The 14845-nt window shown below is 39.3% G+C and overlaps 1 protein-coding gene across 5 annotated transcripts in view; it reads right to left on the bottom strand.

Moving 5' to 3' along the window:
* The window catches only part of NLN (neurolysin), a 107918-nt gene that overhangs the window by 91668 nt on the left and 1405 nt on the right, over nt 1-14845 (bottom strand).

The following is a 14845-nucleotide window of genomic DNA, read 5'->3' as shown; positions in this document are numbered from 1 at the left end:
AAGCATTACCCACTTTCTTTCACGGTGCCATCCTTTTTTTGTACTCACAAGTGTAGCATTTAAAAATCTAATGACTAAAATGACCAGTGCAACAATAATAGTCCAATCTTGGTCTTACACAGTGAAAACATACTATTTTGGAAATAGTATCACGTATAATCTCAGTTGGGTACAATTTCCTCTATCAACAAGGCTGAAAAGTAGAACTAATTGTAGCTGCCAGCCTACACCACAGTCACAGCAACACCAGTTCCTTTACCCACTGAGTGAGGCCAAGGATCGAACCGGTATCCTCATGGATACTAGTTGGGTTCATTAACTACTGAGCCATGATGGGAATTCCTCAACTCATTCTTTAAATGTTAGTGACCAATGCAAAAAAAGAAAAAAAGAGGCAATTTTATTTTGGATTTTGGGATATAACGGAAATAAATTCTTGTTTCCAAATTTCATTGTAAATACAGGAAAAGTGACTCTTCAAAGCCACCTTTTCCAAGAAATGGAATAAAAATAAAAAATGTTAGAGACCTTAAGGTCCTATAAAGAACTGTGTGACACGAGAAATATTTGTAATATTCCTACTCTTAATAAACATCCCTTTTAGAAAAGTTTCATAACACTAAGTTATAAAGAATGAAGTAGAAAAATCTCGGGTTCTGGAGTTCCTATCGTGGCTCAACAGGTAGGTTGTGGATGCGGCTCAGATCCATCAGCTGTGGTGTAGGCTGGCAGCTACAGCTCCGATTTGACCCTTAGACTGGGAACCTCCATATGCTGTGGGTGTGGCCCTGAAAAGACAAAAATAAATAAAAGAAGAAGAGGGAGTTCCCGTCGTGGCTCAGTTGTTAACGAATCCGACTAGGAACCATGAGGTTGTGGGTGTGATTCCTGGCCTTGCTCAGTGGGTTAAGGATTGGCATTGCTGTGAGCTATAGTGTTGGCTGCAGACGCTGCTCAGTTCTAGCATTGCTGTGGCTCTGGCATAGGCTGGTGGCTACAGCTCCAATTCGACCCCTAGCCTGGGAACCTCCATATGCCGTGGGAGCGACCCAAGAAATGGCAAAAAGATAAAAAAAAAAAAAAAAAAAGAAGAAAAATCTGTTTTCAATAATTTAATTGACTTTTAATTTTGTACATAGGACAAATGGTTTAATAATTGTGGATTTTAAATACATTTATTATAAATAAGCATGATGAGATTTCACTTCTTAAAATCTTTAACTGGCTTAAGTAAAGTCAATTGAGACCACTGTGCATCTAAAATCAAGTGCTGGAGTTCCTGCTGTGGCTCAGCGGGTTAAGAACCCAACTAGTATTGATGAGGATACACGTTTGATCACTGGCCTTGTCTGGTGAGTTAAAGTATCCAGTGTTGCTGCGAGGTGCAGTGTCAGTTGCAGATGTGGCTCAGATCTGGCATAGGCCAGAAGCTGCAGCTCCAATTTGACCCATAGCCTGGGAACTTTCGTATGCCGTGGGGTGCGGCCCTAAAAAGAAAAAAAAAAAAAATCAAGTGCTGTGTCACAGGAGAAGTCAAGACTTCTTTAATAATTCATTAGTAAAGGGTCTACCCACATACACAGAAAACCGCAGCTCAAAAAAGACATTCCACTTTTATTTTTCTCTAGGAGGATGAATAAATTGCTTCTGGCACATTTAATTGGTGTTTAGGGCATACTCTTCACAATTGAAATCCTTAGTAAATTACTCAGGAGAGACCTCTCAGTACATTATTTAATACTTAGGCTTTTTTTTTTTTTTTTTTTTTTTTTTTGCAAGGGGGAAGGTGTCATCTACACATGGCTATTTTGTTGAGTGAATCATGAAAACTAAATCCTCATCCCAGCCCTGGATAATAACTAGTTTGCTTTTCTTTTAAAAGACTGGTTCAACCACAAATGGGTGTTTATTGTCTTTACCTGTGACAATGGTATTGTCATTATATATTTTTGAAAAAAGTTTACTCTTAGAGCTATATACTGAAATACTTGTGATTAAAGTAATAGAATGTTGGGCACAGGTTTCAAAATAATTGGAGGATGAAGAGGTATATGAAAAGAGATTGGCTATAAGGTGACAATTTTGAAGCAACACTAATATCTTCACTTTTATTTATGGTTAAAAATTTACATAGTAAAGAGTAGCGAGGAATTAATAACTGTCCATGTGCCTAGCTCTAGTTGGTATTATAAATTCAGACGTGTTTGAAAAACATAACAACTCAACATTAAAATAACACTCATGATGACAAATATACTAAAAGGGATAATAAATGGCGCAACCCCTAAAGGGAAACTAGAACGCATGTAAGAAGAAATGAGAAGAAACCAGAGCACAAAACATATTTGCCCAGTAAATGAAGATTCGTAAGTTTACCAGTGGAAGGGGCCTAAGAAACCAACTGATTCAAATCCTTCCATTTAGGATGAAGCTCAGTGATATTAAAGCACAAGTAATTATACTTCACTGCAGATACAGTGAAGGTTACATTATAAATGGATTATTAGAAAAGATTCAAAGTGATACTGCTTTCTAGTGTATCTAAAACCTAGGGCCAACATAATAAAATAAAGCATAGCTTTCAGATGACCGGCCTGCTACTTCACCTAGTTACAAATAAGTTCTAGTTGCTGTTTGGCCAATGTCAACCACCACTACCACTACTACCTGTAAAAATAAATGTTCAACATTTACACAGCAGGTACTGCTTTGAACTCATTTAGTCCTTTGAATAACACTGTGACACAGACTTTACTATTATCTCCATTTTAATAAAAAAAATTTTTGGCAGCACTTGTGTTATGCAAAAGTTCCCAAGCTAGGGACTGAGCCTGTACCACATCAGTGATGCTGGGTCCTTAACCTACTGAGCCACCAGGGAACTCCTATCTTCATTTTTAGAAACGATGAAACTGAGGCAGAGAGAGGTCAAATAACTTATACAAGGTCACACAGCTTTAAGTGGTATCCTAGGCAGTCTTGCACTGGAGTCAATTCTCTTAAATACTATATCACCAATCACACTAATCAGTTTGGCAATTCTGCCATTCCCTTCAAATTGCCCACAGCTATTAGCCTAACACCTCATTAGTACCTGCTACTTTTCTTTATTCTCCCCTGTCCTTGTTGAGGGACAGGCAGAGACATGGCAGAGGGCTATGTTGCCTGTGTGGCTCGGTCTTGACTCATGCCTTGTTCTGATTCTCCTGCTGGTCCGGCTCAGCAACCAATGAGAGCCCGTAAGAAATAAGTAAATCAACAGATTACGTGAAAAAGGAAAATAACAATGACGTTTTGTATTTCTACAGTACATTAGTATACTTAGCAAATTTACTTGAAGATGATAAAAATGATTTCAAATTCTTTGACTGTCTATGTATCAACAGGCTACTCTCTAAAGCAGAGAGATTCTGAGTTCCTGTCATAGCTCAGTGGTTAATGAACCTGACTAGCATCCATGAGGACACAGGTTCGACCCCTGGCCTTGCTCAGTGGGTTAAGGATCCAGCATTGCCGTGAGCTGTGGTGTAGGTTGCAGATGCGGCTCGGATTCTGCGTTGCCATGGCTGTGGAAAAGGCCAGCAGCTACGGCTCTGATTTGACCCCTCGCCTGGGAACCTCCATATGCTTTAGGTGCAGCCCTAAAAAAGAAAATAATAATAACATAATAAAATAAAACAAAACAGAGATTCTTCACCAATAAAGATAAAAGGCGGATGTTTAAAACACTTCCTAACAAAGATGAAAGATGAATAATTACCCACCTTAGGTCCTTTGGATTTGGAAGTCACACTGAAAGCAAAGAAAACACCTATTCTCCTACTTGAATATACTACAAAGTCATTTACCTGCCTGTTAAGTGCTAATTATATCCATGCACTGTGCTGTTTTTTTTTTAAATGCATAATCTCATTTAATCTTCACTCTACAGAGGAAGAAACTGAGGCACAGAAAGGTTGAGTTAATCATGCCAAAGTCATACAATTAAGTAAGTGGGAGATCTGGGATGTGAACCTGGCAATCTCATTCCAGAGTCTGAAATCTTAACTATTTACTAACCTGCCTCTTTCATCATATAACTTTTCTATCATTTTGGATAAGCCAAGCTGTTGCTTACCAACAGAAGAGTAGAATTTCAGAAGTGGAGGTCTTCTAGACTAGATCTTTCTATAGCAGCCCAACAAGAGTTGGTGAGATGAGGGTGGGAGGAGAAAGGGAGTCTAAGATGACCATGTTTGGCTTTGCATGGATGTGAATGATAATGAGAGGGTTCAGGAGAAGCAAAATGTTTCCTTCCTTTTTTAGGGGAGAGGGGGAGGGCTGGGGGAAACAGGAGCTTTACAGGCATTCAATTTTAGACACACTGAGTTTGTAATGCCAGTAACATATCCAAGGAGAGATGTGTAGTACATATTTGGAACTCAGGGGTAAGTGAGCAGAGTTAATTGCTTAAGATGAAAGATGAATAAGGCCTCAAGGACCTTACTAGCTAGTATTGCAGAAAAACACATTAGAATTAATGTAGCAGATACTCATTGATCTTATATCAGACACAGGTAACAATATAGTATAAATGCAATTATAGAATTACATACAAGATGTTACAGATGGACAATGAAACAATACAAAACTCAGACTGGAGAGTCAGACAAGCTTCTTGGGGAGAAGGTATGAATGGGAATTACCCAGGAAAGGATGGAGTGAGGCATGTCAAGAAACATAAGAGTAAGCCTGAAATAGAGAACAGGACTAGCAAAGGCCCATTTTCAATCACGGGTGTAGGGTATTTCAAGGCTTACAACCAATGTGGAAGTCAGAAATGGGAATTAGAGAGAGATGAGACTGGAGAGGTTGATAGGCAAGATTCCATGGGTTTATTTGTCATGCTGGAGACCTATTGGGCTTTGTACTGTAGCCCATGAGACACCCTGAATGAGAGGGTATTTTAGCTCTCTGCTCTAGTAGCCAATTTTAGGAGGTAAAGGGGAACAGTTCAGAGTCTTCAATAATCTAGATGAATAACTATAATTAAAAGTGGTAGTAGGAATAGGAGAGGAAACAATGGATTCAAGAAACATTCAAGAGGTAAAGTTGGCAGGGCTTTGTAAAAGGTGGGGTGTCAGTTTCTAGTTGTGGGGGGGGGCAGTAGTTCTATTGGTGAACACAGCAAATTTACCCTTCCAGATAGAAAATGCAACAGCAAGGTCAGGTTCGGGTAAATATTATTAGGTAAACTTTTGACATGTTGATTTTCAAGTGCCTGTGAGCTTTGCCAGGGTGTGGAAGTGTGGTGATCTGGTAACTGGATATACGAACCTGAAGGCAAGAAGAGGGCTCTGGGCTGGGGAGAGAGATACAGTTGTCTTTGGAGGTACAATTCTTAGACTGGACTGGGACATCTATGGATAGCACATAGGTAAGAACAATGGAGAAGTCTTGGAAGACTAAGGAAAGGAAAAATGCAAACCAGCCAGGTTGAGGGAAGGTTTCAGACAGGAGGGTGTATGGAAGAAATGCCAGCATGTGTCTACTCGAGGAAAGGAGACAGAAGAGAGTTACTCTAGAAGAATAGAAACTTGAGAAAAACCAGGGCTTGAGAGGCAAGTGACAGGAAAAGGAAGCTTGAAAGAAATGTGAGGGATGCTTGTAACAGGGGAAAATTAGGAATTTGCTTCTCTGGAAGTTGAGAAAGAATGTGTGGCCAACAATGCAGATGTTACATGGAGACCAAGCAAAGTCAGCCCTGGAAAGCATCCATTTCATTTGGCAACTAACACCCAAGACTTAAAGCGTCATCTGATTAGTAGCTTTTTCCTCTCTTGTTCTTTGTCAGCCACATCAAGCTACTAATTCATACCGAACCCGAAGACAACTCAGGGTTCTCAGTTTCTCCCATGTTCTGCTCTTAGGTCATCCTGCTCTCAGAGAGTGATGTGTTTACCTTAAACATAAGACTTCATAGTTGATAGTATTAACAATCTCCTCGTTAGAATGGTATTGTAGTGAGTTGAGGCCCTCTGGGGCTTTAATTTTTCAACTTTACTTAGAGTCACCTAAATCTTTCACCAGTAAGTCATTTATATCCTCCCCCTAGTCACTGATAAGGTGTTTGTGACTTGCAATATCCATGAGTACAATGTGGTCCTCGATGGCTGGACTTAAGATTTTTTGATTTTATGGTAGTATGAGAGCCATTACACATTCAGTAGAAACCATACTTCCAACTTTGAATTTTGATCTTTTCCAGGGCTAGCGATATGAAGGATGATGGATGGTCTGTTGTGATTCTGGCCAGAGCAACAAGCGGCAGCTCCCAGTCAGCCAGGTGATCATGAGGGTAAACTATACACTTACAGCTGTTCTGTACTCATATATTGTTTCTCACTTTCAGTACAGTATTCAATAAGCTACATAAGACATTCAACACTTTAGTATAAAATAGGCTTTGTGTTAGATGATTTTACCTCACTGCAGGCTAATGTAAGTGCTCTGAGAACATTTAAGGTAGGCTAGCCTAAGCCATGTTCGGTTATGTTAGGTGTATTAAATGCTTTCTGACTTATTTTCAATTTATGATGGGTTTATCATGACATAACCCGGCCTTAAATTGAAGATCTGTAGTCAGTTCTTAATTAACCAAGTCCTCAGGCTATGTTTTTCCTACCGTGAATGGAAGGGAGGAAAATAAGTTACTCTGCACCCACTTGATAGGAAGCACCGTGCGAGATGCCCTCAAATACATTAAGTTCCTGCCACCCATACAAAAATTATGAGAGGTGGGAAATGCGATCTCTGTTTTGGGGTTGAGGAAACTGAGGCTTAGTAAGATTACAAAAGCACTTGAAACCAGGTCTGCCTTCAATGTGGTTTGCACATTCTCTTTTGTTATTTTTTTAGGGGTGTATGTGTAAATTTCTATACACTGAGCTTGGCTTTTTTCTAGATCTGCTGAGTTATAATTCCCATATAACATGATGTAAGTTTAAGGTGCAGCATATTCTCTTTCTTGGAGTCATTTGGTTAGCTTTTAGCACGTTTGCCTTGGACACTCTACTTACTCAATGTATCTATTTCTAAATTCTAATAAATATTTTGAGGGGAAAAGAACTCACTCCCCCGATCTTCACATGTCCAAATCCTATCACCCCTTCAAGGCTCAATTATGACCTTGCCTCTTCCTTTTATCCTGAAAGTAACCTCTCCTTCCCCTGAACTCCTTATCAGTTTCTCTATTACTCTATGTGGTACTCATCACCTTTTATCTTGTATTCTAATTATTCATGTTATGTGCTTTATCACCCTTATTACCCTGTATTGCCTTGGCCTTTTAAGAATGGTCACAATAAGAAATAGCTCTTATGAAGTCTACTTATATATTTACTATGTAACTATTCTTGAGGCTATTATTCATTGCACTTAATTTCCCCTATATAACACATCCACGTGATAAATTTATCTCACAAGCAGTATCAGGAAAAACTTCATTCCTGATCATTATTAATGATACATTTCCTGTTGCCTTTTATTGTCAGAAAGCTCATGTTAAAAACCTGAACCCTGGAGTTCCCGTCGTGGCGCAGTGGTTAACGAATCCGACTAGGAACCATGAGGTTGCGGGTTCGATCCCTGCCCTTGCTCAGTGGGTTAACGATCCGGCGTTGCCGTGAGCTGTGGTGTAGGTTGCAGACGCGGCTCAGCTCGGATCCCGCGTTGCTGTGGCTCTGGTGTAGGCCGGTGGCTACAGCTCCGATTGGACCCCTAGCCTGGGAATCTCCATATGCCGCGGGAGCGGCCCAAGACCAAGAAATAGCAAAAAGACCGAAAGAAAAAAAAAAAAAAAACCTGAACCCTGTTAAAAGAACTAGACTGACCCTCAAAAAATTTTTTTGCCTAATATTCTTTGCTTTTATTAATCAGTAAGCAATCACAAATTAATCATGGTAAAGAGGGGTGTACGAAGAAAATTTCAACAAGCAAGCAAATACCCATCCAAGTGCCTTGCATATAGGATCCAAGTTTGTTTTACATCTATCCTCATGGTATTTAGCAGTTTGTGGCATACAGTAACTGCATTCAGTTAATAATTGTGGCATGAGTGAATGAAGATTTGGAAGTTATATACAAGTTTCAACCAACCACATCCTACTACCTATTACTTTGGAACTTTACAATTTTCAATGTCATTAAAAGTATTTTTGGAGTTCAAGTTGTGGCTCAGCAGCTAATGAATCTGACTAGCATCTACGAGGACACAGGTTCGATCCCTGGCTTTGCTCAGTGGGTTAAGGATCCAGCACTGCCTTGAGCTGTGGTGTAGGTCACAGATGATGCTCAGATCCTGAGTTGCTGTGGCTGTGGTTAAGCCAACAGCTACAGCTCTGATTCGACCCCTAACCTGGGAACTTCAGTATGCCGCATGTGCGGCCCTAAAAAAAAAAAAAGTACTTTTGATGAGCCGTTATACACTTGACTGAGTAACCTTGGGTTCTTTTTGCCATTCCGAGAAGGTTTTTCATGTTATTACCTCCCCTCAGTTACCTCTATGCAGTTATGGAGTTATGGGAGTGTAATACATACAGTACAGGGTCTAGATCTGATAGACCAGGTGTGAGAAGTGTTCTGGGACATGAATTTGCCATCAGGGCTTTTTTGGGTTCTCCTGGGTACTTTTTCCACCAAGTAAGGAAGCTGTATGTCATTACCTTCTTGGTATATCCAACAAGTATTTCTGCTTTTATCAGGATTATGCTCTGCTTAATGCCATGTGTTTCTGAGTCCCAAGTAGCTCCCAAGTCAGACAAGTTAAGAGAATTGGCTTCCCTGCCCTGGGGTGACCCCAAGCTCACTTAGAAGAAGTTTACCTTCTGCTGCTTCTTGCCTTGACTGCTTCTGACCCACTGCTTCAGAAGAAGTTCCTTCAACTTCTTCCATATCCAGGTTGACATATACAGAATGAGGCATGCTCATCAATATATTGATGAGGCATGCTCATCAATATATTAATGTATATTAATATAGAGAGTATACATTAATTAGACTATTACTCTACAGATCTATCAATTGGGTCTTTTCATCTTCTCATTAATCCATTCACTACATTTGTTAAGCAACTACTTGGAACAACATCTTGCGAAATGCTGGTGGTACAGATATCAACAACAACAACAACAACACAGGCTCTTGGTCTCAGAAAACTTGAGAACTACTGGGGAAGACAAACACTACCAATAATAATGTGTATGCTATGCAAGTACTTACAGTATGCAGAGGGATCAAATTTAGTAGGAGTCTGGTAAGTTCACCCCAAGGACGTGCAAGCTAAGCTGATACTGACAGCACTATACCCATCTAACTATTTTAGAGATTTGTTTGATTACTTTCTGAGTCCCTAAACAGCATGAAGGCATAAACCCATGTGGACCAGGATAATTTCTGTCTTGTCTACAGCTCCATTTTCAGAGTTTGCTCAGTGGCTGGCATAGGTAAAACGCACTATAAAAATGTATTTTTGGGGAGTTCCCGTCGTGGCGCAGTGGTTAACGAATCCGACTAGGAACCATGAGGTTGCGGGTTCGATCCCTGCCCTTGCTCAGTGGGTTAACGATCCGGCGTTGCCGTGAGCTGTGGTGTAGGTTGCAGATGCGGCTCAGATCCCGCGTTGCTGTGGCTCTGGTGTAGGCCAGCGGCTACAGCTCCGATTCGACCCCTAGCCTGGGAACCTCCATATGTCGCGGGAGCGGCCCAAGAACCAAGAAATAGCAACAACAAAGACAAAAGACAAAAAAAAAAAATGTATTTTTGAATGGATATCATATGAAATGTATCTAGAATATAGAAACAGTACTTAAATTCAATACAAAAAAAAAGATAAATAACGAAAGAAGAAAATGGACAAAAGACACAAACAGGCATAAAATACAAATAGTAAATAAGCATGAAAATATGCTAAAACTCATTAGTAAACTCAGCAATACATACAAAAACCAAGAAGCACCATTTTACAACCACTGGATCTGTAAAAGGTCTGACAGCACCAAGAATTGCTCATGATGGAGGATCAACGGCTACTTATGAACGTTTTCCAGGAGGAAGGAGTAAATTAGTGTCACCACTTTGGTAAAGAATTGGACATCACTTGATAAAGTTGAGAATGTATATACATCCTACAAACCCAGCGATATTTCTTAGGTCTATAGCCCTGTACATGTGTATGAGGAAAAATTACAAGAATATTCATAACGATATTGCTTGTAATAGCAAATAACCAGAAACAACTGCATATTCATTGACAAGAAAGTGGCTTAATAAACTTCTGAATGATCACAGAAGGAACAATCCTACAGCTGTAGAAATGAGCCACAGCCACATCAGACGAGTTGCATCATGTGGCACTAAATCACACATTGTGTAGGAAAACATACACTTACGGTAATATTTTGAAGAAAAGAGGACAGTAAATATAAATTCAGTATAGTGATTATCTCTGGGATGAGAAGAAGAGATACGGTTGGAAGACACACAAGGGTCTTCAGAGATAGTGGAAATATCTTTTTAGATATATATGTATCTTTTTTCTACTCTTTTAACTATACTTATATATATATTACTTTTGTATATAATATTTTATAATAAGTTTTAAGATAAATGACAAGAATTAGCCAGGCTGTGGACAGGTAGGGTAAGAGATGAATGTTCCAAATAAAGAGATTAACATGTTAATTTAAGGCCAGGAGATGAAGATATGAATTGTCTGGCTGAAACACTGAGTGAGAAAAACTGGGAGAATGAAGTCGCGGTCAGACTGTACAGGGCTTTATAAACCATATGAAAGAGTTTTAATTTTATCCTAGGGTTAATGGCAATCAAAAGAAGAATTTTAAAATTCATGTGACACATCACATTTCCATTTCATAAAGATCTCTATTTTCATAAGGAAAGTATGTTAGTAGGAAACAAATATTAAGGCTGGGACTCACAATGAAGCTTTGGATTATAGTGCTGGTACCTTGAGTAGAGAAAAGAGAAAGAATTTGAAGACATGTTAGTTGAAGGAAAAGGAGTGAAAGAGAAAAGCCAGGAACAGCTTTGAGTAACTGGGTAACTGGTGACATTCACTGAGACACAGAACAATGGTGAAAGAGCAGATTTTCAAAGGAAGTGCTGTAAATTTATTTTTGGATAGGTGATAGTGAGATTAAACAATAACATAATAGGTGCTCAATAAATATTTGTAAAATGAAAAAGTTGCTGAATAAGAGACTTTGAAAAAAGCTGTCCAATTGATATTTGTAATCTAATATTACTCATTTACTTCTCTGTCACATAAATAATTTGTATTTCTCTATGTTATGTCTTGGCAGAAAAGAATTCCTATGGGGATCTGAAAGCTGTATATATGTATAATTTTCAGTGTTACAATGATAAGATCTAACAATGCAGCCCTTTTAGTGCAGATGTCATGCAATGTGGCAAGCAGGCTTCATCTGAAAACTGTGATTGTTTTAGTCACTACAACCCTGCCTATGATGTGAGGCAAGAAAGGAATTTTTTTCTCTTGGTCTTGATCACAAGATGAGGTATCAAAGATAGCAGCTAAGTGTGGCTGAGAAATAAGAGTGTATCCTTTTGAATAATTTTGAATACTAAGCAGGAGGTAGAGATAATCTCAGAGGAGGTGGAATAGGACAAAGTCTTCCAAAGTAATGGTAAATCAGAAACCCATATTTTATAAGCTGGACTTTCTCTAATACTTCCTGCAGCTTCTGTGATTTCCTTTTTGTTTCACTTAATAATCAGAAAAAGACTTTCAATAAGTGTCCATCTCAGAGTTTCCACTGTGGCTCAGCAGGTTAAGAACTCAGCATATTGTCTGTGTGGATGCACGTTCAATTCCTAGCCTAGTGGGTTAAGGATCTGGCATTGCTGTGGATGTGGCTACAGCTGATTCAAGCCCTAGCCTGGGAACTTGCATATGCAGCAGATGTGGTCATAAAAAGAAAAAAAGAAAAGCATTTTTCCAGAAATGGGCAAGTGTTAGGCATGATAAGTGACTCAGTTATTTGCTCTATAATAGCAAGCCTTTCTCTTTTCAACACAGCCCCCAGGGGGGAAGAAAAGTCAGTCCTAATGACAGGGAAAGGTTTAAACTGTGAAAAAAGAAACGTAATGGTGCTGGAAGAAATGGAGGTTGATTTAAAAAACTTATAATTTGGGGGGAATGAAGGATTTTCTAGGCATGAGAATTAAGGCAAGTGTCATAAGGGAAAAAAGACGGATATGTATTATTACATTAAAAATTTAAACTTTTGTAGGGCAAAAATGCAAAAAAGCAGTAACAACTCACCCCAAAATTCAAAGAGAAAAAAAACTGCAACATTTATGAAGGGCTCTTACAAATCAATAATCTCAATTTGAAAACTCCAAAATACAGCTAGGCAATTCATAAATGTAAAAATAAGAGCTAATATTTACTGAGCGATTATGTGTCAATGTGGCCAACTAATTGCTAAAATGGCCTCCATTCTCTACCTCTCTCTGCATCTATGCCTTCTTACAGTTTGAGTTTGCTAAAATTTCCTGCCATCCAAAGACAAAGTCTGTTTCCCCATTTCTTAAATCTGGGCTGGCCCTGGAATTTCTTTTGGCCAGTCCAGTAAAAAGTGGCAGAGTTGATGATGTTCCAGTTCTAAGGGTCTTTATACAATCCTGCACTCATGGAACCCTGCCACTGCCATCAGAACAAGCCAGTTAGCCTCCTGGAGGATGAGAGATAAGGTGAAAGAGCCATGTGGCTGCAGCATCCTAGATCCCCAAACATGTAAGAGGGCTTAGCCAAGAACAGCAGAGCTGCCTACACAAACCCATGGCTGACAGGAGGTGCAGAATGAGCCCAGTCAGGACCAGAAACACTGACCGACAAACATGTAGATTTGTCAGCAAAACTAAACATTTACCACTGTACTTAACTGAGATTTAGTTTGCTATACAGCATTACTGTGGCAATAATAATGGATTTAGCCAGGCAATGCTCAAAATGCTCTATATTTTTCTCTCTCCATCTTCAGAAGGTAATGTGAGTTGACAGAAAACATATACACATTGGTCTTTGCCCCTGATTCCCAGCAGAGAGCTCCTAAAACCCTTGTAATATCCTAAGTGAAAACAGCACTAGGTACATCTTTTGTTCTAATATTTGGTCTTTGACCTTGGTTCCTGACACAGGGCTCCTGAAACTCTTAGAATGCCCTGGGTGATATGAGTGTCTCTTGTTCTAATGAGGTGACTGTGGGTGGGCTCCTAGATGAGAGCTGGTCACTGGAAAAACCAGGCTGTGATTAAAAGCTTGGATTTCAGCCCTATATAGCTCATTCTATTGAAAAGGACTGAAAATGGAATTAATGATTGATTACGCCTACATGATGGAACCTCCACAAAATCCCAATAGCATAGGGGTAGACAACTTTCAGGTCACTGAATACAACCACACTGGGAGGGTAACATACCCCAACATCACAGGGACAGAAGCTCCTGTGCTTAGCATCCTTTAAAACCTTGTGCTATGTTTCCATCTAGCTACTCACCTGTATCCTTATATCTTTTAATAAACTGCTAAGTGTAAGTAACTGTTTCCTTGAGTTTTGTGAACTGCTCTAGCAAATTAATCAAGCCTAAGGAGAGGGTTGTGGAAACTTCAGATTTACAGCCAATCGGCCAGGAGCATAGGTGACAACATGGACTTGCAAATGGCATCTACATGGAGAGGGAGCAGTCTCATGGGATCTGACATTATCTCCAGGTAGAAAGTGGCTGAAGTGAGTTAAATTATAGGACATCCAGCTGGGGTCACAGAGAACTGTTTGTTATGGTGGAAAAACCTCCACACATTTGGTAATCAGAGGTGTCAGAAATGAAGTGTTCTGTATCAGTACAGGAGAAGGGAGAACTAGGTTTTTCTAGCACAGGTGAGTATAATTTTCCCCTCTCCTTTTGATGAAGATGTGGAAAAACTGGGACTCCAGTGCTTTGCCAATGGAGTGTAAAATGGTATTGCAGAGAATCAAAAGCAGAGACTTTAACAGATATGTGCACACTAATGATCACAGCAGCATCATTCAAAATAGCTATAAGGTGGAAACAACCCAATGTCCATGGATGGATGAGTGGAGAGACAGAATGTGGTGTATCCATACAATGAATAGTACACTACTCAGCCTCAAAAAAGGAAGGAAACTCTGGTACATGCTACAACATGAATGAACCTTAAAAACATTATGCTAAGTGAAATAAGCCAGTCACTGAAAAACAGATTGTAAGATTCCACTAGTATGGAGTACCTAAAAGGGTCAAATTCACAGAAACAGAAAGAATAGTGGTTACCAGAGATTGGAAGAGGGGATAATGGGGAGTTACTGCTTAATCGATAGAGTTTCAGTTTGGGATGATGAAAAACTTCTGGAGGTGGATAGTAGTAATGATTATGTAACAATGTGAATATACTTAATGCCACCAAATTGTGCACTTAAAAATAGTTAAAATAGTAAATTCTATGTGTGTTTTACCACAATAAAAATACCTGGGGGGGGACCGAAGGGGGTAAAACCTACAATGTCATTTTACTTGATTTTTTTGATGACATTCTGGAAAAATAGTTATTTTTCATTAAAAGTGTTATTTAGGTGTGTAAAGAGTTAATTATTATTACTATTTGCCCCATTTGTGGCATGCCTAAGTTCCCTTGGCCAGGGATTGAACCAAGGCCACAGCATGAATCCTTAACTTCTAGGCCACCAGGGAACTCCTATTATTGTTTCAAAAATAAACTATTACTGTAAAAATCTTCCTGATT

The sequence above is a fragment of the Sus scrofa genome, chromosome 16 (assembly GCF_000003025.6).
Source record: "Sus scrofa isolate TJ Tabasco breed Duroc chromosome 16, Sscrofa11.1, whole genome shotgun sequence".
NCBI lineage: Eukaryota > Metazoa > Chordata > Mammalia > Artiodactyla > Suidae > Sus > Sus scrofa.
The sequence above is the reverse complement of the archived record's forward strand: the minus strand, read 5'-3'. Positions and strand labels throughout refer to the sequence as shown.